The sequence below is a fragment of the Lygodium microphyllum genome, chromosome 4 (assembly GCF_053477565.2).
Source record: "Lygodium microphyllum isolate KBCC chromosome 4, Lygodium_microphyllum_v1.1.10, whole genome shotgun sequence".
NCBI lineage: Eukaryota > Viridiplantae > Streptophyta > Polypodiopsida > Schizaeales > Lygodiaceae > Lygodium > Lygodium microphyllum.
This window is the reverse complement of record NC_141138.1, coordinates 130,019,975-130,046,850: the sequence shown is the minus strand read 5'-3', so window position 1 is coordinate 130,046,850 and position 26,876 is coordinate 130,019,975. Positions and strand designations below refer to the sequence as shown.

General features: G+C 41.8%; 1 protein-coding gene and 1 non-coding gene across 14 annotated transcripts in view; one reads left to right on the top strand and one right to left on the bottom strand.

Annotated features, from left to right (window-relative positions):
* Positions 1-26,876, bottom strand: part of LOC148037627 (uncharacterized) — a 214,651-nt gene that overhangs the window by 167,561 nt on the left and 20,214 nt on the right. The window lies entirely within an intron of this gene.
* On the top strand, positions 13,696-13,814 carry LOC148037628 (5S ribosomal RNA). The gene has a single exon (XR_015690816.1). It is a non-coding gene; the product is annotated as a 5S ribosomal RNA (ribosomal RNA).

Sequence of the window (26,876 nt, the reverse complement as noted above, 5' to 3'; positions counted from 1 at the left end):
ATCAAAATTTCAAATGGCCGAAACTCCGTTTCTTCTAGTTTCCAAAACTCCCGTTTTCGAAACGCATGGAAACTATGACAGCAAGGCATGCATATGATGATGGGGCAGCCATGATACTTTGGTGGTGGCACTAGTTTCCATGTTATGCTGGGCTTGGGACCACATATGGGGATATATAGCACTACTCCTTATGGTATGTAGCAATCAATGCATGCTGTGCAAGACCCAATGTATTTGGGTATGGCTAGTAATATACATAACCCCATGTATAGCAACGTTGGCATGATGCTGGGGCACAAAGTGGCAAGTTTGGTGATGCATATATACATCCCATTGTGTTTGGGACTCATGGTATTAATGTTGGTTATGCAAATGCGTTGAATAGTGTTGGTCATGAGGAAAAATGCTGCTCATAATACATGCAACGTACGGGAAAATATATCTTAGTATGGCTAGTAGTATGCAAATTTCCATGTATAGTCACATTGCAATGGTCCAAAGTATGCAAACAAGAATGTTTCCTAATGCATCTAGAGCTTCTAACATGTTAGGTACACATGAGGGGCTAGTCAATTGGATGCAATGCTGCATATTAGTTAAGTTGGAATTGCATGAATGTGAAAGTATAAAGCATCGCAAAGCTTAAGAAAAAGAAAGATCTACAACCTAGTGGAGGCTTGAGGCAAGTAAAGTTAGAGATAAAGTTTCCATATGCTTCTTGGTGAAGCTACAATATTGTTTCACCAATAGATGCAAACGTAGTTGCCTTCGTTCGTCGTACAATAATGATCATACCGTACGGTATCATACGTATCCATATGGTTTTCTACAAAAAAGAGCCCTCTTTGTCGCCGCGTCTGCCATATCTTCCCACGTTTCACCTATGCATTCTACCTGCACATGTATCCTGCGTGGCACTTTTTTTTGGGTGGGGGGGGGGGGGGGGGGGGGAAGGGAAGCCTTGGATGTCTCAACTCCCCCCCTTTTCCAACTATGCACTCCTCCCCAAGCCCCCCTTGGATTCCATCCAGCTAGCAGTCTTCTTTGACTATTGACCTCTCTTTGATTGTTTCACCCTTGCTTATCTAGAAAATGTCAAGATTGTGGGAGAGAAGGAAGGAGTCTCGCTTGAAGCTTTCTTGCTTGCACAATGGGGGAAGACACACAAGGGTGGAGGCTGAAAACAGTTTTCCTCTTCTTAGTTGTGTAAGCCAAAAGAACTCAAGTACAAAGAAATAGAAGAACCCTCTATATGGGTCTCAAACCAAACTCAACTAACTAAGGTGGCATACTAACTGAGCCACGAACTAGAGTAGATAAGGATAGCTATCATGTAGCTATTATTCATGGGCGGTGTACCAACCGCATCTGCAACTAACACGTCGGTGACATAAATGCACAACGGTCACCCTGGCGTATCACGAGTGGAGCTCGATATCTCAACACTCCCCCTCGAGCTCAATCCCAATTCCTGCACACCAAGCAGGTCTCTGAACTTGCGCAACTTCTCTGCGCCCAATGCCTTCGTGAATATGTCAGCTACCTGATCCTCTGTGCTGACATAAACTAGATCAATAAGACCTAGTAAAACCCTCTCTCGCACATAGTGATAATGCACCTCAATATGCTTTGTTCTAGCATGATAGACTGGGTTATTTGCCAAGTGTATACTACTCATGTTGTCACAATAAATGACAACTGGCCCATCTGTAGACTGATGCATATCATAAAGTAGCTTATGCAACCAAGCTACCTCACATGCAGCCATTGCTGCACCCCTGTACTCAGCCTCTGTGCTCGACAAGGCAACTGTAGGCTGTTTCTTGCTGCTCCAAGTGACTGCAGCACTCCCAAAAGAGAATACATATCCACTGGTAGATCGTCTATCAGAAATACTACCAGCCCAATCAGCATCAGTGTATCCATGCAACTGTATCTGAACCCCAGTCTCATAAAATAGTCCACACTGCAATGTGGACTTCACATACCTAAGTATGCGTCTAGCCGCATCCAAATGTGGTTTCCTTGGAGCCTGCATAAACTGACTTACCAATCCAACAGCATAGCTCAAATCTGGCCTGGTAATAGTCATATAAATCAAACTTCCTACTATGCGTCTGTACATAGTAGGGTCTTCTAGAAGCTCACCTGCATCTGTGCTCAGCTTCACATTTTGCTCCAAAGGAACTGAAATAGGCTTACAGCCTGTCATCCCATATTTGGACAGCATGTCCAATCCATACTGCCTCTGCAATAGCTGTATCCCACTTGGTGATCTAATCACCTCAATGCCCAAGAAATAACGCAGCTCTCCCAAATCCTTCATCTCAAACTTCTGCTTCAATAGCATTTTCACATGAAGGATATCTTCATCACTGTCACCTGTCATAATCAAATCATCAACATAAATGACAAGCAGCATAATACCTTTCTCTGTTTTTCTCACATAAAGTGAGAAATCTGCCTTGGAAATCTGAAAGCCAATAGTGACAAGATACTGTCCTATCTTGTCAGACCATGCTCTAGGTGCTTGCTTCAAGCCATACAAGGCTTTCTTCAACCTGCAAACAAACTCAGGATGAACAGCATGCACATAACCTGGTGGCTGCTCCATATAGACCTCTTCTTGCAAATCACCATGCAAGAAGGCATTCTTTACATCCATCTGATGTAAAGACCATCCCTTTGATGCAGCCATAGCAATGACTGCTCTTACGGTTGCCATCCTTGCAACCGGACTAAATGTTTCTTCATAGTCAATGCCATATGTTTGTGCATACCCCTTGACTACTAATCTTGCCTTGTATCTGTTCACAGAACCATCAGCATTGTGCTTCACCTTATAAACCCACTTACAGCCAATTGCATTCTTACCTTTAGGCAAAGGTACTAACTCCCATGTAGCATTTGCTTCCAAGGCATCCATTTCTTCATCCATGGCTTTCTCCCATTTTTCTTTTCCCATGGCTTGCTCAAAAGAAGTGGGTTCTGGTTCCTGTATCACCTTGACCATATATGCATAGTGAATGGCTGTAAATCCATCATATTTCAGCCTATCCACAGGATACCTAGCTCTCGTAGACCTGCGCAAAGTAGGTTCACTCCCAGGTGCTCTCAAAACATCCCTGGTCTTCCTTACTCCAGGTGTAACAATAGAAGGAATACCCAACTCATCATCAATGCTCTGCTCTGAGCCACTGGATTCACCATCCACATAAGAGTGACCTGCATTCACATCAAACATGGGCTGATCAACTTTCTCTTTTCCTTTTCGTGATACCTGCATACCACTATCTGCATTGCTTTGAGAAGAATCTCCTGATCTCAATCTGCCTGTCCATGGCGAAGAATGTGAACCACTGCTAGAGGACGCTCCAGGTCCACTAATATTTTGTGACTGCTGCTGTGAATTTTGTGCAGCATTACCATTTTGTGCATCTACATCATCAATCACATTTACTGGTTTATACCAGCTACTCATCTCATCAAAAACAACATCTCTGCTCACTGTAAACTTACGAGTAGAAGGGTTATAGCATCTATACCCTTTTTGCTGCAGAGAGTAACCAATAAAGATGCACTTCTCAGCTTTTGGATCCAACTTGGATCTCAGCTCATCTGGCACATGTACATAGGCAATGCAACCAAAAATTTTCAAATGAGAAATATCTGGTTTCCTACCAGTATACCTCTCCTCTGGAGTCATTCCATGTATTGCTGCAGTGGGAGTCCTGTTCATTATGTAGACTGCTGTAGCAACTGCTTCAGCCCAATAAAAATCTGGCAAGTCTTTTTCATTGAGCATGGCACGAGATACCTCTCCAATATGCCTGTTTTTCCTTTCTGCAATTCCATTTTGTTGTGGGGTATAACTGCATGAATATTGCTGCTTTATGCCATGCTCCCGCAAGAACTTTGCAAACTCATTTGAGAGGTACTCTCCCCCTCCATCTGACCTCAGGCATTTTATTTGCAGACCTGTTTCTTTTTCAGCCATAGCTTTAAGGGTTTTGAAATGCCCAAAAACTTCACTTTTCCTTTTCATAAAATACACCCAAACTTTTCTGCTATAGTCATCAATAAAAGTGACAAAATAATGACAGCCTCCAAGAGATGCAGCTTTAGTAGTCCATACATCAGAGTGGATTAATTCCAATGGCTTCTCACTCTCTTGAACATGTCTAGGAAATGGTTTCCTTGCATGTTTTCCAAACTGACAGGCTTCACATACCTTATGCATTTCTGCAACCTTGAATTTGGGCAATCCTGCAACAATATTTTGGGCCTGCATTGATTTAAGTCGCTGTACATTAACATGACCAATGCGTTTATGCCAGATATCAATATCTGCAACTACACCGGTCCCATGTGCAAACATTGCTGCACTCAATTCAGACATGTCTGCATCCAATGTAAACATTCTGCCCTTCTTCTTTCCTTTTGCTATCAAGCGACCTTTATTTTTCATATCCTCAACAAAGCATCCATGAGGATTAAATCTGACCTGCAAGCCCTGTTCAACCATTTGACCAACTGAAACCAGATTCTTGGTGATATTCGGGACATGAAATACATCGGACAGGTATTTCTTTTTCCCACCCTGCATAGACAAGGGAATTTTTCCAATCTGCACAATAGGATGTGCAGTATCATCACCAGTCTCCACAAATCCTGGTTTTTCCATTTTCTTTGCATCCTCCATCCATTCTGCATGACCTGTCATGTGGTTTGATGCACCTGAGTCAACATACCATACATCATTGCTTTCTTCTGCACTTGTCATAGAATTGTTCATGTGCTGCACCATGAACAAATGCTCATTTCTGTCATCACCCTGTCTACTAGAAGATGCATAATTCCCTTGTTGCAGTTTTCCATTCATGATGTCATTCTGCTTTTTATAGCAGTCTTTAGCCATATGACCCATTTTACCACAGTAGTAGCATTCAACATTACTGTTTGCATTTTGGCCTCTTTGCCATCCACCACGACCTCTTTGGCTCCCCCTACCTCTAGAGTTACCACGTCCTCCTCCATAGGACTGGTTTTCTTGAGTTTGCTGCATATTCTGATTTCTGCCACGGCCTCCTCTACCTCTGCCTCTACCTCTTCCAGCATTTGAGTAGAAGACAGCTTCTTTTGAAGTTCCTCCTGAAGAAGATGCACCACCATTTCTCTGTTCCTCAGAAATTAGAAGAGCAATCAACTCCTCAAAATCAGGAAATCTTTCACGAACTGAAATGGATGTCCGAAACTGTGCATAATCCTTTCCTAGACCATTCAAGGTCACGGAAACTAAATCATCATCTTCCACTGGCGACCCAATGGAAGCAAGTGCATCTGCAATCTTCTTCACCTTCATGTGGTAGTCGTTGATGCTCATACTTTCTCTTTGCACATTATGCAACTCTTGCTTGAGCTGCATTTTCCTGGCTTGCGTATTTGTGCTATACATTTTTGACAAAGTATCCCATGCCTCCTTTGGCGTACTTGCATCCTGAATATGCACAATCATAGAGTCTGAAATACTGATAGACAGCCAATACATAACTTTCCTGGCTCTCTCATGCCATGTTTTAAATGCCTGCATTTGTTGTTGATTGGGAACATCAGGAAGAACTGGTTCTTCTTCATTTCCTGCAACAAATTCCCAATATCCTTTTCCCATAAGGAAATTCGTCATTCTAAACTTCCATGCCTGGAAGTTGTTCTTGTCAAGCTTTTCAGTGACAATCTGTGAAAGAGAATCAGATGCCATTACAGAAGACTGCAAAAAATTCTGTCACTGCAAAAACCACAGCTTCAGCCTCACAAGGGCAAATCTGCAAAACTGGCGAAAGTGGTATTTGACCACACAGTCACTTCCTAGTGACGATTTTGCATAAACAGGAACCAAGGATGATTCTGAAACTCCCAATGTCTCTGCGCACAAGCATACGATGCAATTTCTACAGTAACTTTTCACCGACCTGTAGAACAGTGGTCGCACAGCATAAAACTGAGCCTTTTCTTGAGTGCGTGCAGAAAACTTCCGTCTGCAAAACAGGCCCCGAAATGGCCTCAAATCAAAAAAACAAGGTCGCCAAGGGCTAAAGCCCTCTCCCGCAGCATATACTGCCCACTTGCTTCACCGCGAAGGGCGTCTCAACCTGAGACAATGCACTCCTGCAATTTTCGGCTGTGCTACCTACAGAGATCTGCTCCCAAAACAGGAAATGAAAGCAACACTGCTCCTCTTACCAGACCACCGCGAGCTTGGCTTGCTTTCTTGAGCTCCTTACCACGAACAAGGCTCTGATACCATGTCAAGATTGTGGGAGAGAAGGAAGGAGTCTCGCTTGAAGCTTTCTTGCTTGCACAATGGGGGAAGACACACAAGGGTGGAGGCTGAAAACAGTTTTCCTCTTCTTAGTTGTGTAAGCCAAAAGAACTCAAGTACAAAGAAATAGAAGAACCCTCTATATGGGTCTCAAACCAAACTCAACTAACTAAGGTGGCATACTAACTGAGCCACGAACTAGAGTAGATAAGGATAGCTATCATGTAGCTATTATTCATGGGCGGTGTACCAACCGCATCTGCAACTAACACGTCGGTGACATAAATGCACAACGGTCACCCTGGCGTATCACGAGTGGAGCTCGATATCTCAACAGAAAAGGTGCTCCTCTCCTCCATGCTTCCACACCAATTCAGCAAGCAGTTGCCATTCTCATCTTCCTCTCTTGGATCTTGAATTGATTTGTGATTTGTAAAGCTCTATCTTCTCACTCCCTCCTCTTTCCCGCACCCTATCAAGGATCAAGGCTCAAGGCTCTCCCATCCTCTCTCTCTCACTCTTGCTCTTTCAACTTTACCCAATCCTCTACCTCTCTTTCAACTTTCAAGTTTCAAGAGTCAAGACTCAAGCATTTCACTCTTCCTCTCTCTCTCTCACTCTCCCCTGGGCCTCTCCATCTGTCATCTATACCATGACTCCTGATAAGCACAGGCCTTCAATTTGCACGTGATCCATGTGGAGAGGGACACAAAGAAGTCCAACTCCCACCATTGGACATGCAAGTATTACGGAAAGTGCTATACAAGTGGTGCAACGCGACTTCTCCAACATCTTTCCAAGATTGGGGGCAAGTTGCTCCATGAAAGGAGATTCCTCGAAACATTGCCGATGAGATTCTCGCCAAGATGAGAGGGGGATCCACAAGAGGAGAAGGAAGTGGCTTATCGGCACCAACTCCTATGCGTACTAATAATGAAGCATCGAATGTGGGTGCATCTGCAACCGATGTGGGACAAGCCTCTACCATTGGTGGTGGGGGCTCCACATCCGCATTGGCTCCAATAAAAGAGAAAGAATGGAGGCTCATGCGGCATTGGAGAGACAATCCTCTCTCTCTCAAGCTCCCAGTCATGTGCGTGGATTAGTTGCCTTTCTTAGAGAAAGACGACTTGTGGACATTGAAATTGCACGCACGGTGATTGAGTGCAATCTTACATTCAATGTCCTAAAGCAAAAGCAATGGAAGAATATGGTAAAAGTCATTGCCAGTGGGTCCATATCAAGGATGGATCGGTGTCACATACGACATGAGGACAAAAAATATTGATGAAGAGGAGAGGATTGATAGAGCCCTTGATTCTATTCGAGTTGCTCCATTCTCACCCACAGATGAAGTGATCATAAGAAACAAGGCATCATCACATTGTCGTCTCATGTCCACTCAGCACTTACTGCCATAGATATTGGCAAGAGGGAGGACAATGAACGCATTCATCTACTACCACATTCGGCAAGCTGTCATTGAGGTATACGTTGCCTTTTAAATTTGTTTCACTTTCTTTCATTATGATTTATCCATAACTATCTATCTCCCTATTCTCTCTAATATCTATCTCGATTCTCTCTTTCTCCCCAGGCCCCAACCTCCATCTCTCTTCATTTTTGAATCTTGAAAGTTGAAACTTGAAAGGCTCAACTCTCTCTTTCTCTCTCTAACCTCCAAGTATTGTTACTTGTAATTTGTAAATTATGGTTATAGATGGGCCTCTCAAATGTGATGCAAATTGTTACCGACAATGCATTGAATTGTCAGCACATGGGCCATTTGCTTTGAGTTTCCCATGATTGTGTGGACTCCATGTGCAAGTCATTGTTTGGACTTACTCATGGAAGAAATTGGCAAGCTCAAGTGGGTGAAGAGGATGGTTTGCAAACCTATATCAGTTGTCACCTTCTTCACAATAAAGATAAAGGTGCTTGCGATGTATTGTGAGCATAGCACACTCAAGTTGAACAAGCCTTCTTCGACTCGATTTGCTTACATGTGGTTATTACTGGACTACCTTTATGAGGTACGATCTGCCTTGCACCAGACAATGGTGTCCACTCTATGGAATGAGTGGGATGAGCATGAGATAGAGGAGGCCAAAGCCATGCAGCACTTATGCCTTAATGAGCAGTTTTGACAGAAAGTCCATGCCATTGTCATTGTCATGACTCCCTTTTATAGGGTGTTACATATGAGTGATTGTGGGGAGTCCACCATGAATAGCATGGAAGTTTAAATACCTAACCATAAAATTTTGAATTCGTTGCTTTAAACTTAGACGTTTATACTTTACAATCTAGACTTTAGCATTTACAATCTATGTGCATTGTGTAGGTGAATGTTGATACATTCAAGTTGACGGGCGACACTCTTCCAAGTGTACATCAAGAGGTGGACGAGAAGGAGGAGATGATTTTTGCAAAGCTTTATGGAGAGCTTATAGCAGCAGATACTCGTGGCACTCGTAGTTAGCATGCTCATGGACGAGAAGTTTGAGTAGGTGGTAGTAGAGGCATGGTCATTCGGTGCTCTTCAACATCGAGGAGGGGTGGTTCAAGTGGCTTGCAAATATATGTAAGGTGGGGCTCTAGTAGCTCACATCCCGTGCCACATGATAACATCCCCCCCTTGCCTACACAACCGCCACCTAGGGAGCTATCATTTGATGATGATGGTAGCCTCATTAGTGAGGATGAGTATGAGAATGTCTTATCATCCAATGTCTAGGAATCATCTTTAGACTCTCTTGTGATGAGCACTCAGATAGTTCTGATGATGATGATGATGATAATGATGGTGATCCCTCATCATAGATTCATAGATCTCTCTCTTTTTTGTATCTACTATCATTGTATCCACATGCATGATGCCACTATGATGCATCATCCTTGAACCATCATCCATGTATATACTAGACTGTAGTTATATCGCATGTTGTGCACAGTCCATGTGACCGTGATAGCCACCCTCATGTATTCATCTTATTTTGTAATGAAATGGCTATTTCCACTTTAAACACGCGTTCTATCATTTAAGGATTTATGATTTTTTTTAAATCATGTTAAATTTTCTTTTTATACCATCATACCATACCTTATAAAATCATAAGGTAACATTTAGTACCGTATTTTATCGTCCCCTACCATATCATACCTTTCGTACATGACAACTATGAATGCAAAGTGGATGGAAAATGATGACTTAGTAGACTGTCCTCAATTGTTGCAACTTTATCGAGATGCTTTTCAACTAGAGATGACTTTAAGCAGGGGTCCAAAGTATTGCCTAATGCTCAAGGGGAAGGTAGCACTTCCACTCCGCCAGTTGTGGATAGCTCTCGTATGTAGTGGATCTCAGATGTATTTAGCATGCATCCAAGGTATTGTTTGCCATGAGGTCACTATACTGAGTGTACTAGTCACAGTGAGATGTATGCATATGAGTATGACTTTGACCTGGGCACTAGAACTATACTTTTGCATCAGCTTATGATCTGTTTGACATGAATTTTGCCTCAATTTTGAGACAAAGATTCTGACCATTTTCAGCTTAGTTTTTTATCAGTTTGAGAACCATTTATGATCACTTTTCAGCTTACTTTTTGATCAATTTGAGAACCATTTATGGTCACTTTTAGAATGATCAGTTCTCAAATCAGAAAGTGATCAATTTATGATCATATTATCCTCAGTTTTCAATGGTTTACAGCTGGCTCCATGGATAGTAACATGTGAGTAAATACCATTGAGAGTTTCATCCATGGTTTATGCTGAAAATATGCTTTACTCTAGTTTTGAAGTCAAAACAGTTGAGAAACATGACTTATGGATGTATCCAATGGGTTTCTAGCAACAGTTCTAGATTGCTTTCTAGATTTATGTCATGTTTATGCTCGCTGGAAATTTTCAGCAAGGTTTGGAACATGTGGCATGGTTAGACAATAGTGGCCAATGTTGTGACCCTCATGCCTTATGGAAATTTCAATGCAATATGCTTTTTCTTTAGCACAATACAATGCAACTGACAATGATTGTAGGGATTTCAAGGGGGAGGTTTGTCACGGAGTTGTGAAATTTTGAGATGCTTTAATATTGCCGACAACATTTGATTGGGATATTAATCAAATGTGCAAGGTTGTTTAGCACGTGATGCACATGGCAGTTATTTCACGGTAACGAGACAAGGACCCCAAGGATGCAGTGGGTGTCAAAGGCAAAATTTGTAATAAAGATGAACATGAGCAACCATGACCACCTATATTATCTCTTTTAGGATTTGCCATAGTCTCTAGATCAATCTACCCATTCCATAAAAGGGATTTTATAGGTCACCCCATGGACTACGCATTGATGCCCTTTGATCCATGATCTAGGCTCTCTAGGCATTTAAATTGTCATAGCCCCTAGTGTCCCAGATACTAAGTGACACCAAGTTTAGGGTTTCAATTAGGGCTTCATATGATAGTTAAGACGTTTAAGGTTAGCTTTTATTATAAAAAGGCACTTCGTGCATTATTGGCATGTAAGTCTAGCATTATTCATTGTGATTGCCTTGAGCATTGTACTCTCTGTCATATATGTTGAGAATATAAGCTCAATATTGTGGGTGTCTATATGCAGGTGTGAAAGCACTCTATGTGCTAGATATTGTATGGTGTATAGACATGGATGAGAGATGGGAAGTAAAGTGTGCCACATAGGGCACACATGTAGAGTGTGGGTTGTATGATGTCACATGGGGATACACATGGTAAGTATGAGGGATTATTGATGGAACATCTCCTCCTTTATATATATAACCAATTTACGCAATGAAAAATAAGAGAACAATTGTTGAGTGTGCATATTGTATATCTTCTCCCTTTAGCCATGTTGTTCCTTGTCTATTACAATCCACCATAATTATGTGTCAGTCATTATGTACATGCCATGATTAACCCCACATTGGGATTGTTAACATGGTATTAGAGCCATACTTAGAACTCTTGATCATGGTGTTTTTAAGCTCTTTTATTAGATTCATGCTTAGTATACCTTAGTCATCCTTGCTTTTTTTTTAAAACTTGCACACTCAGTATCATTATGATTGCAAATGAGAGAGCTGAAATATTTGAGGATTATGAAGAGGCCATGAATATCAAATGAAGGAGCTTTGTGTTGTGAAGGTATGGTCCCGAGCTGAGCTGAGAGTGCAGATACGGAGAGTTGAGAGCAGTAGAGAGTAAGAGAGCAAGCACGACACAATGGGTATTCGATACAATGACTAATGTACCACATTTTAGGTTTTGAATATATATAAAGTACAAAATGTAAGGGTGCATTCACACCCGAACACAATAAAAGGCACGATGACCCTTTATTCCCAACAACCTCCCACCTAAAGGCAATGTGCCTGAAGGTAGAGGAAAGAATCAGCTAAGTCTATGTATGTACAAAGCTGAAAGACACTTATACTATCCAACCCCCATCATCTAGCGGCAATGAGCAAACCGCTCAGCTGGTAGACCTTTCATAAGAAGGTTTGCAACATTATCATCTGTATGTACCTTGACAAGCTCAATGCCTTTGCTATCAAGTATATCCCTGATGAACTGATACTTCACATGTATATGCTTTGTCTTTGCATGAAAGACACGATTCCGTGCTAGCATGATAGCACTCTGACTGTCACAGTGGAGGATAGGAACCTCTGTAATTCCAAGCTCTCTCACCAAACATGAAAGCCATAAAGCCTCTTTGCATGCCTTTGTGGCAGCCACATATTCTGCCTCTGTAGTAGACAATGCAACACACTTTTACAGCCTAGATATCCAAGAGATTGCTTCTCCTGTGAACATAAACACATATCCTAAAGTAGACTTCCTGCAATCAGGATGGCCAGCATAGTATGCATCCGTGAAACCAACAATAGATGACTTCTGCTTACCAAAGCAAATACACAAATTCTTTGTGCCCTTAAGCTATCTCATGATACCCTTCACTACTTCCCAATGCTTTTTCCTAGGATATGCCATGTATCTGCTAACTACTCCCACCGCAAATGCAATATCAGGACATGTAGCAACCATAGCATACATCAAGCTACCAACAACTGAAGCATAAGGTATCTTGGCCATTTCAGCCTTACCATCATCTAATATAGGGCTGTCATCTGCACTAAGTTTCACACATGGAGGCAATGTCACACTAATAGCTTTCCCCCCCTCCATATTAAAACGTTGCAGAACTTTAGTAATATACTCTTGCTATGACAAACAAAGAAGACCCTTTGATCTGTCTCTAAGTATACGCATGCCAAGAATGTGATTTGCCTCACCAAGATCTTTCATATCAAAGCTATTGTGTAGACTCTACTTCAAGGAGTCCAAGGCATGAACATCCTTGCCTGCAATTAGCATGTCATCCACATACAATACCAAGAGAATAAGACTGTCATCTGTTGCCTTCTTGGTATATAAACAATGATCAACTTGAGAACAATGAAATCCCTGAGATTGCATGAATGTATCAAATTTGTGATACCATTCACATGGTGCCTGCTTCAGCCCATACAAACTTTTGTTGAGTTTACATACCATGTGCTCTTTTCCCTTTGCAACAAAACCATCAGCCTGTTGCATATAGATTTCCTCATGCAGATCACCATGTAAAAAGACAGTTTTTACATCCATCTGTATGAGTTCCATGTCCTCACATGCAACCAAGCCCAAGACGGTTTGCAAAGTAGTCATTTTGACTACATGAGAAAAGATTTCATCAAAATCAATTCCATGTTCTTACTTGTACCCTTTAGCAACCAAGCGTGCCTTGTACTTGGGCAAAGAACCAAAAGTGACTTTCATTTTGTAAATCTATTTGTAGGGTAGCACTTTTTGTCCTTTTGGCAAAAGTACCAAATCCCAAGTGCCATTCTTCATGAGAGATCCCATCTCTGATAGCATTGCTTTTTGCCAATTGTTACTATCTTGTCTATCCATTGCTTCCTGGAAGCATGACGGTTCACCACAATCTGTTAACATGACAAAATCAGCCACACAGTTTACTCCAGGAACAAATCTATTTGGTTGTTTTTGCACTCTGGTCAACCTACGGACCCAATGGTCAATATTTGCTGGCTGTTCAACCTGTAAATCTGTATTAACAACTTGTTGCTCTATAGGTACAGCTTGTTGTATAACTGGTTCAGGTTGTTCCAACTGCACATGTTCTTGCTGAATTTGTGGGATATCATGGGCGGGGTTTAGGGTTCGCGTTGAGTCGCGTCTTCCGTGGCATGAACGGCATGGCATGCCGCCATGCCTCGCTCTTGAGCTCTCTCGTGCCACTTTGTGAGTATACAAAGGCTCTTTGGAATTCCTTTGTGTTCGTGGTGCGGTCATACCAGCGCTAATACACCGGATCCCATCAGAACTCCGCAGTTAAGCGCGCTTGGGCCAGAACAGTACTGGGATAGGTGACCTCCCGGGAAGTCCTGGTGTTGCACCCTTTTGCATGCTTGTTTCGACTTATTTGCTGTCCAGTTGGTACATCCTCCCGAAAAACAACCCTTCTGACTTCCTCTGTTCTTTCAGGCTATTTGTGCATGCAATCTTCCTGGAAGATGACATCATTGCTGCGTACTACTTTTCTTTTCTCGGGATCCCATAATCTATATCCCATTTCACCTTCATCACCATATCCTAGGAAAATACATTTACAAGACTTTGGCTCAAGTCTGCTACGTTCTTCCTTGCATATGTGCACAAATGCCTCGCAGCCAAACACTTTCAAGTGTGCATACGAAGGTGGCTTGCCCGACCACGCTTCTTGGGGAAGTCCCCCCCATGAGATACATACCTGCAATTTTACATGCATAGTTATCTCCCAAGTGGACAACACCACGTACAGCACCATTGTAGTCAGAGAACCACTCATGATGTTGTGTGACATGAAAGGACGCACTTGAATCAAGTATCCAAGAGTGAATATCATCCTCAAAATCTGCAATCAATGCATGTGTATCCAAAGAACAAGCTAGAATTACATCACCGTCACTGTCATTATCATGAGTACCTACATTAACCTCTTCTATTTTCATGTTGCTCTTTTTGGCATGCCGGGTGTCCTTGTTTTCAGCCGTGTTGGCTTCATTGTTTTTGTTTTTACCCTTCTCTTTCTTCAACTGAAAGCGATCCCTTTAGTAGTGCCCCTTTTTGCCACAATGATAGCACTCTATATTCTTTCCACGAGATTTGTTGCGTGCTCTATTTTCAGAACTGCTCTTATGCTAAAATCTGCCTCTAGTGTGTGATGCATTTGAAGACTTGTTTGTTGAGTTGTTCTGCCTATTGAGTTCTTCCATCAGCAAAGAACTCTCCACATCAAAGTATAACAGTTGAGCATTCGAATTACTTAAAGCTGTCCTGAAAGTATCCCAACTTTCAGGTAGAATGCATAGCAAGAAGGTAGCTTTGAACTCTTCATAGACATGAATATCCAAAGCAATCAGCTGACTGAAAATTAAGTTAAACTCATTCAAATGTACAAACATGGTTGTACCCTCTTTCATGCGAAAGTCCATCAGTTTTTTCAGCCAATAAACCTTGCTGGCTGCACTTTTCTGAGCATACAATTATTCAAGCCTCTGCCACATTGCATATGCTAAATTCAGCTTCTCAATGTTGAAGAGCAAGTTGTCTGCTGACACTGAGAACTCAATGGTAGAGTGAGCAAGTTCGTCCAAGTAATCCCACTCGTCTTGTTCCATGTCTATTGATTTGATTCCCTTTGTTTTGATGGGCTTTACATGTTTCTTCTACGCCAAGACATTATAGCATTGTTTTTGCCGAATTGCAAAATTATGGGCACCCTCAAGCTTCTTAATGTGCAAAAGATTACTGCTGTCACTGTTTCCAGCCATAATTTGCAGCCCCAAATTAACTAGCCAATCACCAAAGGCAAGCCCAAATATGACACAAGTGACCACAATACACAAGAGTACCAACCAGCAATGAAAATCCCAAGATTGCAGAAATTTTCAGATCTGCAAATGAATTTTCAGAATTAAAAAATGTTGTTTGTTGCACTCCTCAAGCAATTTCTAACACAATTAGAGACCAAGCTAACAATTACATGTGAAATTCCCAAAATTACACTACAATTTCTGCTCCAAAAGCATTCCTAAGCAAAATTTGACAATTCGGGTCAAAAGCCCATTTTTAGAGGATAATCTGTTCAGATTGCAGTGCATATACCAAGCAATTCTTGCACAAATTGATGAAATTCTGCAAAAGCCCCAAATTTCTCGGATCCAATGTGCACAAATTTTGCTGAAATTGAAAACCCAAAATTCAACAAGCAAATGTGCACCGATTTTGCAATTTCTGAGTGAGATTGTTCACTTCTACATTAAAGTCCCCAAATCCGGGAAAAGCCCCAATTTTCCATGAGCAAATGTGCACAGATTTGTATTATGTGCTTGTACGCGCGAACGTCCAATAGAGAAAGGAAAGGAAACTTTTTTTTTTAATTCAGATTTAAAAAAAGGCGTTGACTGGTGAATGGGTTCGTGACCCGCCTTGTCACGGGTGACCTGTCGAACAGGTCACGGCCTATCCTGTCGGAGCACCCGCTGAGCCTGTCCCATCCGATCGCAGCCCTATCACCGTGTCTACCCGTTGACCTGGTTGCGTGTCGCCTCGACTTGGTTGCATCACGCTGAGCCTACAGCGCATCGTCTGCAGCCTAGTCGCCTGAGCCTAATCACGTGTCGCCTAGAGCGTTTGTGACCTACCGAAAGATACCCATCTAGTTCGCCTGCCTCTTCTGCACCTGCCGAACACTGACATCTGGTGCCTGAAGCTCCTGCTCGCCTATCACATGGCCTGATACCCGTCACTGGCTTTCGGAAACGTGCACAACTTGTGTGCTTTGGTTGTGAAGGTATGGTCACGAGCTGAGCTAAGAGTGCAAATGTGAAGAGTTGAGAGCGGTAGAGAGTGAGAGAGTGAGCACGACACAATGGGTATTCGGTACAATGACTAGTGTACCACATTTTAGGTTTTGAATATATATAAAGTACAAAGTGTAAGGGTAAATTCACACCCGAACACAATAAAAAGCACCGTGCTCCTTTATTCCCAACAGCTTTGTATTATGGAGGCTGGAAATGGAGTTTTTAACAAGAAGTGAGTGAAGCCATCATCATCATCATCAAAGAAACTGTTGATAGAAGTCAAAGGTATTTGGTCATTTTGCCTCTTCAATTATTGTTTTTGAGCATGGAAGAATGCTCAAATAAGAGAAGGGTTGTTGTTTGTGGTGATTGTCCTATTGGCTCCTACTATTGAGCAAGGAGCATGTGAAGGTGCATATGCTTGCTATCATTGGAATGGCAAGTGGTATTGGGCTGGTTTCAGTCTTGTCAAGTTGGAGCATATCAGTTGAGGCATGTTATATGTGTCTGCTTAAGTATGAGTTTGGGGAGTCGAAGCAAGAAAGGCTTTCACATACTTTGCACCTTGCAAGCTTCTCAAAATTACAAGCATGTGAAAAGCTCCCTTGAAAACGTATGTTGAAAGTGCAATCAGGTTTGCTCAACTTGACTATTTCTAGGCCTTCATGAAGGTCTAGCTGAGGTAATAGCTAAGGTGGATTGGACCTAGTGCTAAAGATACTAATGGCAAGTGAGAGGCTACGTTACCAAAGTAGCTATTGCTCAAACTATAGTTCCTGATGCCAGTGGTACAAGGTGTGAACAGAGAAAGAGGTGTTTAGTTCAAGTTCAGTCATGGGTATCACAAACAAGAACAAGAATGCACAGTGAGGCCAAGGGAGCCTGGTTGAGAGATTTGGTGTAAAGGAGAAGGATATACTGTTACAGCATGCCTACTTGCAAACATGGGAGAAGAAGACAATACGGGCTATGGCATGTGCAGTAATGAAGCGCAGGAAAGCATAGCAGGAGCCATAGCAAGGACATACATCTTCGTGAGCAGCGGAGACCAAGCATTTTGTAGCATTGAGTGTAGCATTTTCAAAGCCACAACAGTGGAGGAAGAAGCACAACAGCAGCCGTTGCAGCAGTTGAAGATCAAGAGGAAGAAGAAGAAAAGGTGGAGGAGACATGCATGCCACCCTTATCCAAACATCTCTGTTCCATTTGTTATAAAAAGAGGAAATTTTATTTTATTTATGTATAAATCCTATTCAGAGATAAAGCAAAAGTGAGACCTTACATAGTGGAAATGTTATAAGTGAAAAATGTGTGTCCATGTGGGTAATTGTACCTATGTTCATGTGAAGAGGAAAAAAAAAGTAACTCACCCATCGCATGAGGATTCTCCTATCCGAGCCACATAGAGAGCAAAAGAGATTGCTTTTATGCATGTAAATCTCATCATGTGCTCGAGATGAGGTTCAAAAATTGGCTTGTGCAAGGCTCTCTGCCCAAGATTTAGATCTCAAAAAGAATCTGTAAGTGTGTGATGTGTAGAGCATGCACATGTAAGATGCATGAGTGGGTTTGTCATACCTTTCACGAACTATTGTGATTGTTCAAAAAGGATGGGGTAGGTTCACAACTACTTCACACCTGGGCCAACAGGCAGTTTCCAACACCCTGATAACCAACAACGTGTGCAAATAAAAGCATAATGAATTTGCTCATCATAGAAACATCTTTTGTATAATGACTCTTTGTAATTCTAACTCTTGTTTAAAATCATGTATGAAGTATGTAAAAGCATGTGTCCAATGCTCATAAAAATATCGTGCTAAGGAAAGAAATGTGAGACACCTTTTGTCTCATTCCACATTTTGAAAGGTCTCTCGAGTCTCAGAGCTTAGTCAAATATATGCAGATTTCAATATCATAATGCAAGAAAAGGAAAAGGTTGTTTTGTGCTATGGGATTTGAGGAGGTGGGTTATTTTGCTGGACACAACCTCTCTTCCTTCATCTTCTATCTTACGGTTCATTTCCCTCCCTCCCACATTGGCACTTACTCTTGTTCTTTCTCTCTTGAGCTTTCTTGCATCATCTCTTTCATGCAAGGAGAGAGTAGGAGTGAGGACGGTGATAATGATAGATCTTTTTTGTGCCTTCTCTCTTATGTGTGATAGATCTTTTTTGTGCCTTCTCTCTTATGTGTCTTTAGGCAATGGGTGAGAAAGAGTTTTTTCTTTCAAGTTTTGTGGCCAGCAAGCTATTTACAGCCCCTACTTGGCCAATTCGAGCTCTATTTTGTGTCATGCAAGGTGTTCACCTTGACATGTCTTGAGCAAAGGATGATATCCCTTGCACCTATGTCAATCAAACTGAGTGAATAATTCCAAAAGATTGCTAGTGTAAGGTTACCCACATTCTAGGAAACTTGTGTACTAAGACCCTTTGTCAAAGAATCCTGAGTCTACCTCATTACTCTCACATACAGTTTCAGTATTCTCAAAATTTCTGGAAAGAAGAAAGAAAGGAAGTTGTATTAACATCTACAAAAGGCCACATTAGTCTATGAGACAAAAATAGATACATATAAAATTCAGGAAACTATCATGTTTCCCAAGTAGAATAAAGAAACCAGAATCCAAGAGGAAACATCTAGCTAAGAAATACCAAATAATTGAAAGGACTAAAAGCACTAGAGATCCAATACAATTTGGACCTCATATGACATGCTAGGGGGATAAAAGGAGGCTCAGTACCATTCCATAATATCCCTAATGGATCCAAGGAAACCCATGTTTTCCATGTCCCTACAATTTGCAAATATATTTTCTAAGACTCCAATGGAATATTATAAGTATTAGAGAAGTTTCCTGGATTCTGAGAACCCCAGAGTCTTACCCATCTTCAAAGAGGTTTCTTTGTTTTGAGAGTCACTACAAGAGAAGTTTCTAAAACAATATCATGTTGACCTCCATTGGTCAACATCTCCAGCCCACTGCCTAGCATGAAGGAACCAAACCCAAATCGCCAATACCTGCTGGATAATGAATACCAAGATCAAGGTTCGCCCTCAGGAACCACAGAATCCTCATAGCAACCTGCCAATGATCAAGCTTGGTTTCGCTCATGAACCTTGCAAGCAAACCTACAAGAAAGCACAAATCAATCCAAGTGTGAAAGAGCCATATCAATGACCCAATCAACTGCCTATAGCGCGTGGCATCCCTCGACGGTGAATCTGCATGGTCATAGCCTTCCAATTTGGATCAATAGAAGTGAAAATAGCCTTGCATCCCTCCATCTCAGACGTAGTCAAAAGCTCTTGCACATACCGCTATTAGGAGATGAAAATCCCCCTTGGAGTCTGCCAAATCTCAAGACCTAAAAAGAAATGGAGAAGGCCCATACAAACCATCTCAAACACCTCGTGTAGTGCCTCCTTTGTTTGCTTGACCTTCGGGGCATGGTCACTTATGAAGATGAGATCATCCACATAAAGCACAAACAATGTGTGCCCTCTAGCTAAGATGTGGACATATAACTAGGGATTGAAAGAGGAATGCCAATACCCTAACCGCCCTTGGAGGAACAAGTATATCTTCTTATTCCAAGCACATGGAGTCTGTTTGAGGCCGTAAAGGTCTTTCTTTAATCTATACATTATCCATTGGATGGAGAAAAACCAAGAGCTACTTAACATAGATCTCCTCCTTCAAATCTCCATTAAGAAAGGTAAACTTCGCATCAAGCTGATAAACCAGCCATCTCCTATGGATGGCTAAGGCCAGAACTGCCCGAATGGTAGCCATCCAAGCTACAGGTGCAAAGGTGTCACGGAAATCCATCCCTCGCCGATGTGTGAAGCCCTTTGCAACGAGTTGCACCTTGTGCTTATCCAAATTGCCATCACTATGGTACTTGGTCTTAATGACCCATTTGACTACAATCACCTCTCTATGAGCAAGCCGAGGCACAAGATTTCAAGTGCCATTCCACTAAATAGCATCCAACTCCTACTTCATGGCCTTCTTCCAATGCCATGACTGTAAAGCCTCCTTCGTAGAGATAGGCTCCCTCTCCTACATGGCAAAGTCAACAAATAATAGTTAGTACAAACAAACTCGATGGAATGTGCCTCGTTCCCTCAAGAGCGTCGCAAGCCATCCTACGGCTGCCACTCCTCAAGGACTCCCTCAATCCCCAAAAACTGCTAGCCCCTATGAGCTACAAGCCATAGGAAGAGAGAAATCTTCCCAAGCTTAAAGCTATCAGGTAGCCTCCTCCAAAAGTCACATACAAAATCCTCTGTGATTCCCTCTTTGAGCCAATGGGGGCAGCTGGCTATGCTCTAATCCTACTCATCAATATTCTCCTCCCCAACTTGGTAGTGTAGCCAAAAAAGGGCACATCACAAGATCTATTGATGAATGGATCCCTCCACACCCCCTCTCCTAGATCGCACTGTTGTCTCTGTAGAGGTCTCCTCTAGTAAGCCCAACATCTCCATCCATCAACTAGACAAGTGGTTGGGTATGGGTCAATGTGTCACTTCCTCTCAAAGTGAGCAACTACTCTACTCCTCTATTTGGAGCATCCAATGAATGATGTCTGGTCAAGGTCCTCTCTATGAGATTGCCATCCTCTTCAACCGCAAAAGTAAAAGTCCTATCTTTGCTAGTTGCAAAGACTACTAGATGAATGTCCCCTCTAGATAAGAGACCGATCCAAATCTGAGAGGTGCATGTATCTATCCTCCAATCTAGTGCAACTCCCTCTGTCGTAGCCTGATTCATGACTTCAGCTACCCTGAGCCCCTGTAGCCTCTATCTTTCAACTTTTCAAATGCTGAAATTTCCACTGTTGTCCATCTAAATGGCACATCTTGTTTTTGCAAAGCATGCAATGGAGATACAATTTCAGCAAACCCGCGTATATACGTCCTATAGTAAGAACATAAACCCAAGAAGCTGCGGATCTCATGAACATTCTTCAAAGCTGGCCATGAACGTATTGCTTCAACCTTAGCAAGGTCCATACGAATACCATCAACCGATACAATATGTCCCAAGAAGTGGATTTCATGCAAAAAGAATTCACTCTTCTTGTCATTGATAACCAGCCTATGCTTACGTAGCTCATTGAAAACAATGTCCAAGTGTTTTCTATGCTCCGTCTCATTCTTCGAATAAACAATCATGTCATCAAAGAAAGTACCCACAAATGCTCTATGTGGCCGAAAGATAAAATCCATCATCCGATTAAAAGTGGCACGAGCATTCGTAAGTCCAAAAGGCATGACAAGAAATTCATATAATCCAAAAGATGTCCTAAAAGCTGTCTTAAGCACATCCTCTGATCTAATGTGTATCTGATGATACCCACTTTTCAAATCTATACGGCTGAATATCGTTGCCTCCTACAATCTATCCATAACATCATCGATCCAAGGGATCGGAAAGCGATTCTTTATTGTGATCTTGTTCAAAGCACAATAGTCAATGCACATACGCCATGAACCATCCTTTTTCTGCACCAAAAGCATTGGAGAACAGAAAGAAGATGAGTTGGGCTGAATCAGCCCTTTTTCTAACAGCTCATTTACCTGACTCATAATCTCCTCCTATTGGGCTGCACTGACTCTATAGGGTGGCTTATTAGGAGGGCTACTTCCAGGGATAAGGTCTATGCCATGATCTTCGGGTCTTTCAGGTGGTAGCTACCCTGGAAGTGACTGAGAGAAGCAATCAGCATACATTTTCAGAAATGACATGCGATCATTCTCTAATTTAGACATATTCCCAACATTCTCACTATCATCCTTATCCTTAGCAAAAACTAAATACGCTAAAAGATGATTTTTCATTACTTCAGAAATAGCAGCTGCAAATACAACAAGGACAGATTCCCCTTTCAACTTTACATCGAGTGTGAGTGTCTTTCCCTTAAGTTGAATGGCTGATCACTAACAATATCGGGCACCAATCCCGCTGATGTTTTGGGCCTTTTACCCTTAGGATCTCCCTGATTTTCTGATTTTGCAGCTTGCTGCCTATTGGAACAGTTCTGTGCAATATGACCCTCTTGTTCACAAATAAAGCATTTATTTGCAGCCATCAATTCCCTATGTTGTGCCAATGTTTTTGAGCCCTTTCTTTGCTGTTTTGGCCTCTTTTCAGGCTGGTTTTCAGATATGCCCCTTTTCTCAACCTTAAACAACTTTTTATTCGGCTTCTCCCCGCTCTCTTGGAAGCCCGAATCCTTTCCATGCAGCAAGGCATCAGCTTAGTAGCAGTCTCTATGAGCTGAGACATGCTAGACACGGTGGATTTTATGCAAAAATCCATGATTCCTTTGGGCAACCCACATATATATTTTTCCACTTGCTCATGAAGGGGTACGGCACAATAAGAAGTGACGGGCAGCAATGCATCCCAAAACTTCTTATTGTATTGCTCTAAATTCTTGCATTCCTTTGCATCAAGCTTATTCCAAGCTGTCATGATGTCCACCTCAAAGGTACTAGTCAACCAATTCGATGCAAACATTTGCTTGAATTGTACCCATGTTGACGGTGCTCTACCTTGCATCAAGAGCATGGACCACCGCTGCAATGCATTCCCCTTCAAGAAAGTGGCTTTCGAATCTTAGAGGATTCGGTGAAGTTTCCCCCTGAATAGGCTGCATCAAACTGCTGAATGAAGGTAAAAGCTTTTAGCCTATCTTGTGCACCACTAAAGGACTCAAACTTCGCTGCTTTTCCACCCTCATCATAATCTTTTGCTTCCCCTTTGGGAGTCAAGTTGTCATACACTGGCTGCTGCAAAAAGGGTGCATTTGCTGTATTTACATCATGACCAAGCCCAAATGAAGCATTTGTATGACCAGCAATCATTCCTTGAGCCCCATAAGCATTCGGGGATGCAGATGCATTGCCAAACATTCCACTTTGTGCCCCAGGCATCAAGCCAATGCTACCATACATAGGGTTTTGCACATTTCCAGCCATACCCGAATACAATGGGCCTTGCACACCATGCATTGGCTACTACATACCATAGGGATTTGTGCCATGCATTCCCATATGCGGCCCTTGGCCAACCATTGCATGAAAAATCGTACTACCATCAAAGTATCCTGCCTGCCCCATCATAGCATGCATGCCCAGCTGTCCAAAATCCATTGGATTGGCACTTTCATAATGGCCTTGCATTTGCATTCCTTGCCCCATAGGTATGAACTGTTTAGCTTCATTGGCCTCTTTAGGAGCTTCAAGTGAAGGATTTGACACTACCTTCGGTGCACCTTGCTGTCCCGAAGGTGTAGAAGTTGACTTCTTCTTCTTGCCTTTGCTGTCCTTCTTCGGAGCATTCAAAAATCGGGTGAGCTAAGGATCCTTTGCCAAATCAGCAAAGAGATTTGCTACTGCCCTCATCCGATTCTTGAACTGGTCATCAAATTCCTCTTCACTTTGCTGGTCATCTATCTCATGACGGCTTGAAGGCCTTGCGTCTTGCCCAAAAGCAACATTTTCAGCTTGTTGTCCATCATGAGAGCCTTGTCCAAGATTAGGCATTGCATTTCCTTCATTCCCATGAGAATGTCCATACTGAGAGACATCATCACTACTTGATTCCATCTCACTGTATGAAGACATATTGCTGTAATTTCTCAGCTGAGCACAAAGCTTTGGCTTGCAATCAGGTGCCTCGGGCCCACCAAATCAAGAGATTTGATGTATCCCCGCAATGGAACCATGAAACCAACCTTCCTTCTTGGAATGGGTGGTGATAACCTGATTTAAGAGTTAATTACAGCAATAAATAAATGCACAGAAAATGAAATACACACTTTACCATAACATTCTTGGACAGTAGATACCCTGTTGGCCCCAAAATTGGCGCCCCTTATGGTATTTCTTTAGCTTTCATTCAATTGGAAGGAATACAACTTGAAATTCCTCAATCTCCTCCTGCTAACCAATTGCTCTTGCTGTCATAAATGTCCAGCAAGCCTTTTGGGTCATTTGCCCCTTATTTCACCCAAGACTTCTTCTCCAATTTGACCCTTGGCTGGCCAAATGCTGCCCAAATCAATTTGGGATAGGCTGGCTCCTGAAATCCCTTGATAATCTTCAATTATCAACTGCTGATTTCAGTCCCTTGAGCCTTCAATCTCTGGCACAGATCCCAAGGTGGCTGCTAACCCTGATTTCTGCTGTGAATTAGGGTTTACTGCAGAAATTACAGATCAGCCCACCAGAAATGGCTGACAGAGAAAATTTTGAGATTTGTCGCGACATCAGCTGCTTCCCTGCTGTACCAGCCCCAAATGGACGCACCAACAACAATAGGAGCATCAGAGACTGTGATCTTCAGGAGAAAGTGCATCAGCAGCGATTGTCAGCTTCCCAAGGTCAAGAATATGCAATCTCCATCACCAAAATGGTCTCCAATGGCTGGGAATTGGCCCCAAAAGATGGTACCAACAGTCCAACACCTCCTTCCAACAGCTCCAAAATGAAAAAACGAGATTTCCCTCTCCCTTCAGCCTTATTTAGCCTTTCCCCCACTTGCATGGGAAAGTTTTGCCAAGTGGCAGCTTTCTTAATCCATTTTTAGCAATTTCCAGCCATTTAATTAATTTTCAGAATTAATTTTGAAAATTAATTCAGCCCTTAATCCATATCCAAAAAATTGACCTTGCCCATCCAAAAATTAATTGGCTAGGCCATTTGCAACCCAAAGTGTTCCCATGCATTAATTGACCCTTGGACAAGCATTAATCCATTAATTAATGCCTAGTCCCTAGTGTCACCACTGACAGTTAATGGCCAATTAATGGTCCTAAGGGCAAGCTGACACCAAAATTCACCTAGAATCTAACAAGTGTAACTTGTTACAACTTTTGCCTTTGACACCCATCTTTTTCACAGGGTCCTTCGATCTTCAACTGTGAGAATTAGCTTGCATCTCACATGTGCAACACATGTGCATCTTTCAATTGCACATTTGATTAATCCTTTAATCAAATGTCAATTAAACATAAGCAAAGCATCAAATTTTCACGTCCTCATGACACAATGTTTAAAACACACATTCGCAACAGCAATTTTCCTATAGAATCAACTTTTGCAAAACTGTTTGGTGCTTGAAGGGAATGGGTCTTTGTTCACTTACTTTTTAAGAAAACTACATATTGTTGCACATAATGATTTTATGCATGCATGAAAGTTATGATAAAGAAATGCATATGTAGTAATAGAAAAAGTGTGTGCATTGATATGTCATCATTATATGCTCCTTAGACAGTAAAAGTGTGTTTGTTCACTTACTATAAAAGTATTTGTTGTTATGCATAATGGTTATGCAAGTATACATGCATGCATGTTGTGATACCAGCATGCATGTACAATACTAAGAAAAGTGCTTGAATATAAATGTAATATTGGTATGCATATGTTTGCTGCCCCTTCCTGTATACACCCGAAACAGTGAAAGCCAGATTGATTCTATTATGTCATGTTCATCCTATCATTTTTCATTAGGATGGCTCTTCACTAGAGAAGGATTCTAATGTGTCTATATTGAAATGAGGCTATGCAAAGAATGGGAAGATGAAAATCACCTAGATTGGATGGATTAACCATGGAATTCTTTAGGGTTTACTCAGTTTCACTTAAAGACACATTACCTTTTATGATTAGCTGAGCATGGATTCCTTATATGCATGCATCATGGAAAGAGGATCTGGCCAAACTATTCCCCAAGAAGTGGCTATATGAATCACTCTTTGATTGGACCAATAACTTTTATGGCAGTTTAACTTGATCACAGAAACATTGTTTGTGTTGGCCCAACTATGGAGTAATTGTGCGAGAAAAAGATAGAGATATGGAGCAAAGAATACTCCATCAAATGATGAATGAATGTACTCGATTGAATGAATCAAAGTACAATGAATTAATAATGATCCACACCGATGATAATGTCCACAATTATGTGCTTGAATGCACAAAATGCCTTTAATTAAAAAACCCTAGGACTAAATGTGCAAGTATCCTAGGTAACCCTAGCCCTAATTGTGCTAGGTATATTGACTATGTTAACTATCTTAAGAGATAGGCAGTATAGCTTGAAAGCCCAAAGCAAGGACAAGGGGCATCAATGAGTAGCCCGTGCAATGGCTAACAAACCCCTCTCCATGGTATGGGCTGATAAATCTAAGAAAATATATCAAAAGCTAGAGTACATATAGTGTCATGGTTGCAAAATTTCAGGGATATAGCAACCTATGATTGTACACAAAATGAAAGATTATTTGACAAAAGGCATCAAGTTCAAGGCTTGCAAAAAAGCATGGAACTTTAGTCAAGGAAGAGCCTTCATAAAAAGACGTCAATTTGTCTTTTGAGCAACCAGCTCAATCATTATCTGTAAATCCATGCATAGTAAGTGAAGCATCAGCCTTGTAGAAAAGACTAAATTTCTTTGTTGGTGCCTTTGAGATATATCTAAAGATACACTCCGCAGCTTGTGCCAATGAAGAGCAGAAGGGCCATGCATACATTTGCTTAATTGGGAAACTACAAACCATGACAATGAAATAATAATGCACCCCCTCAATT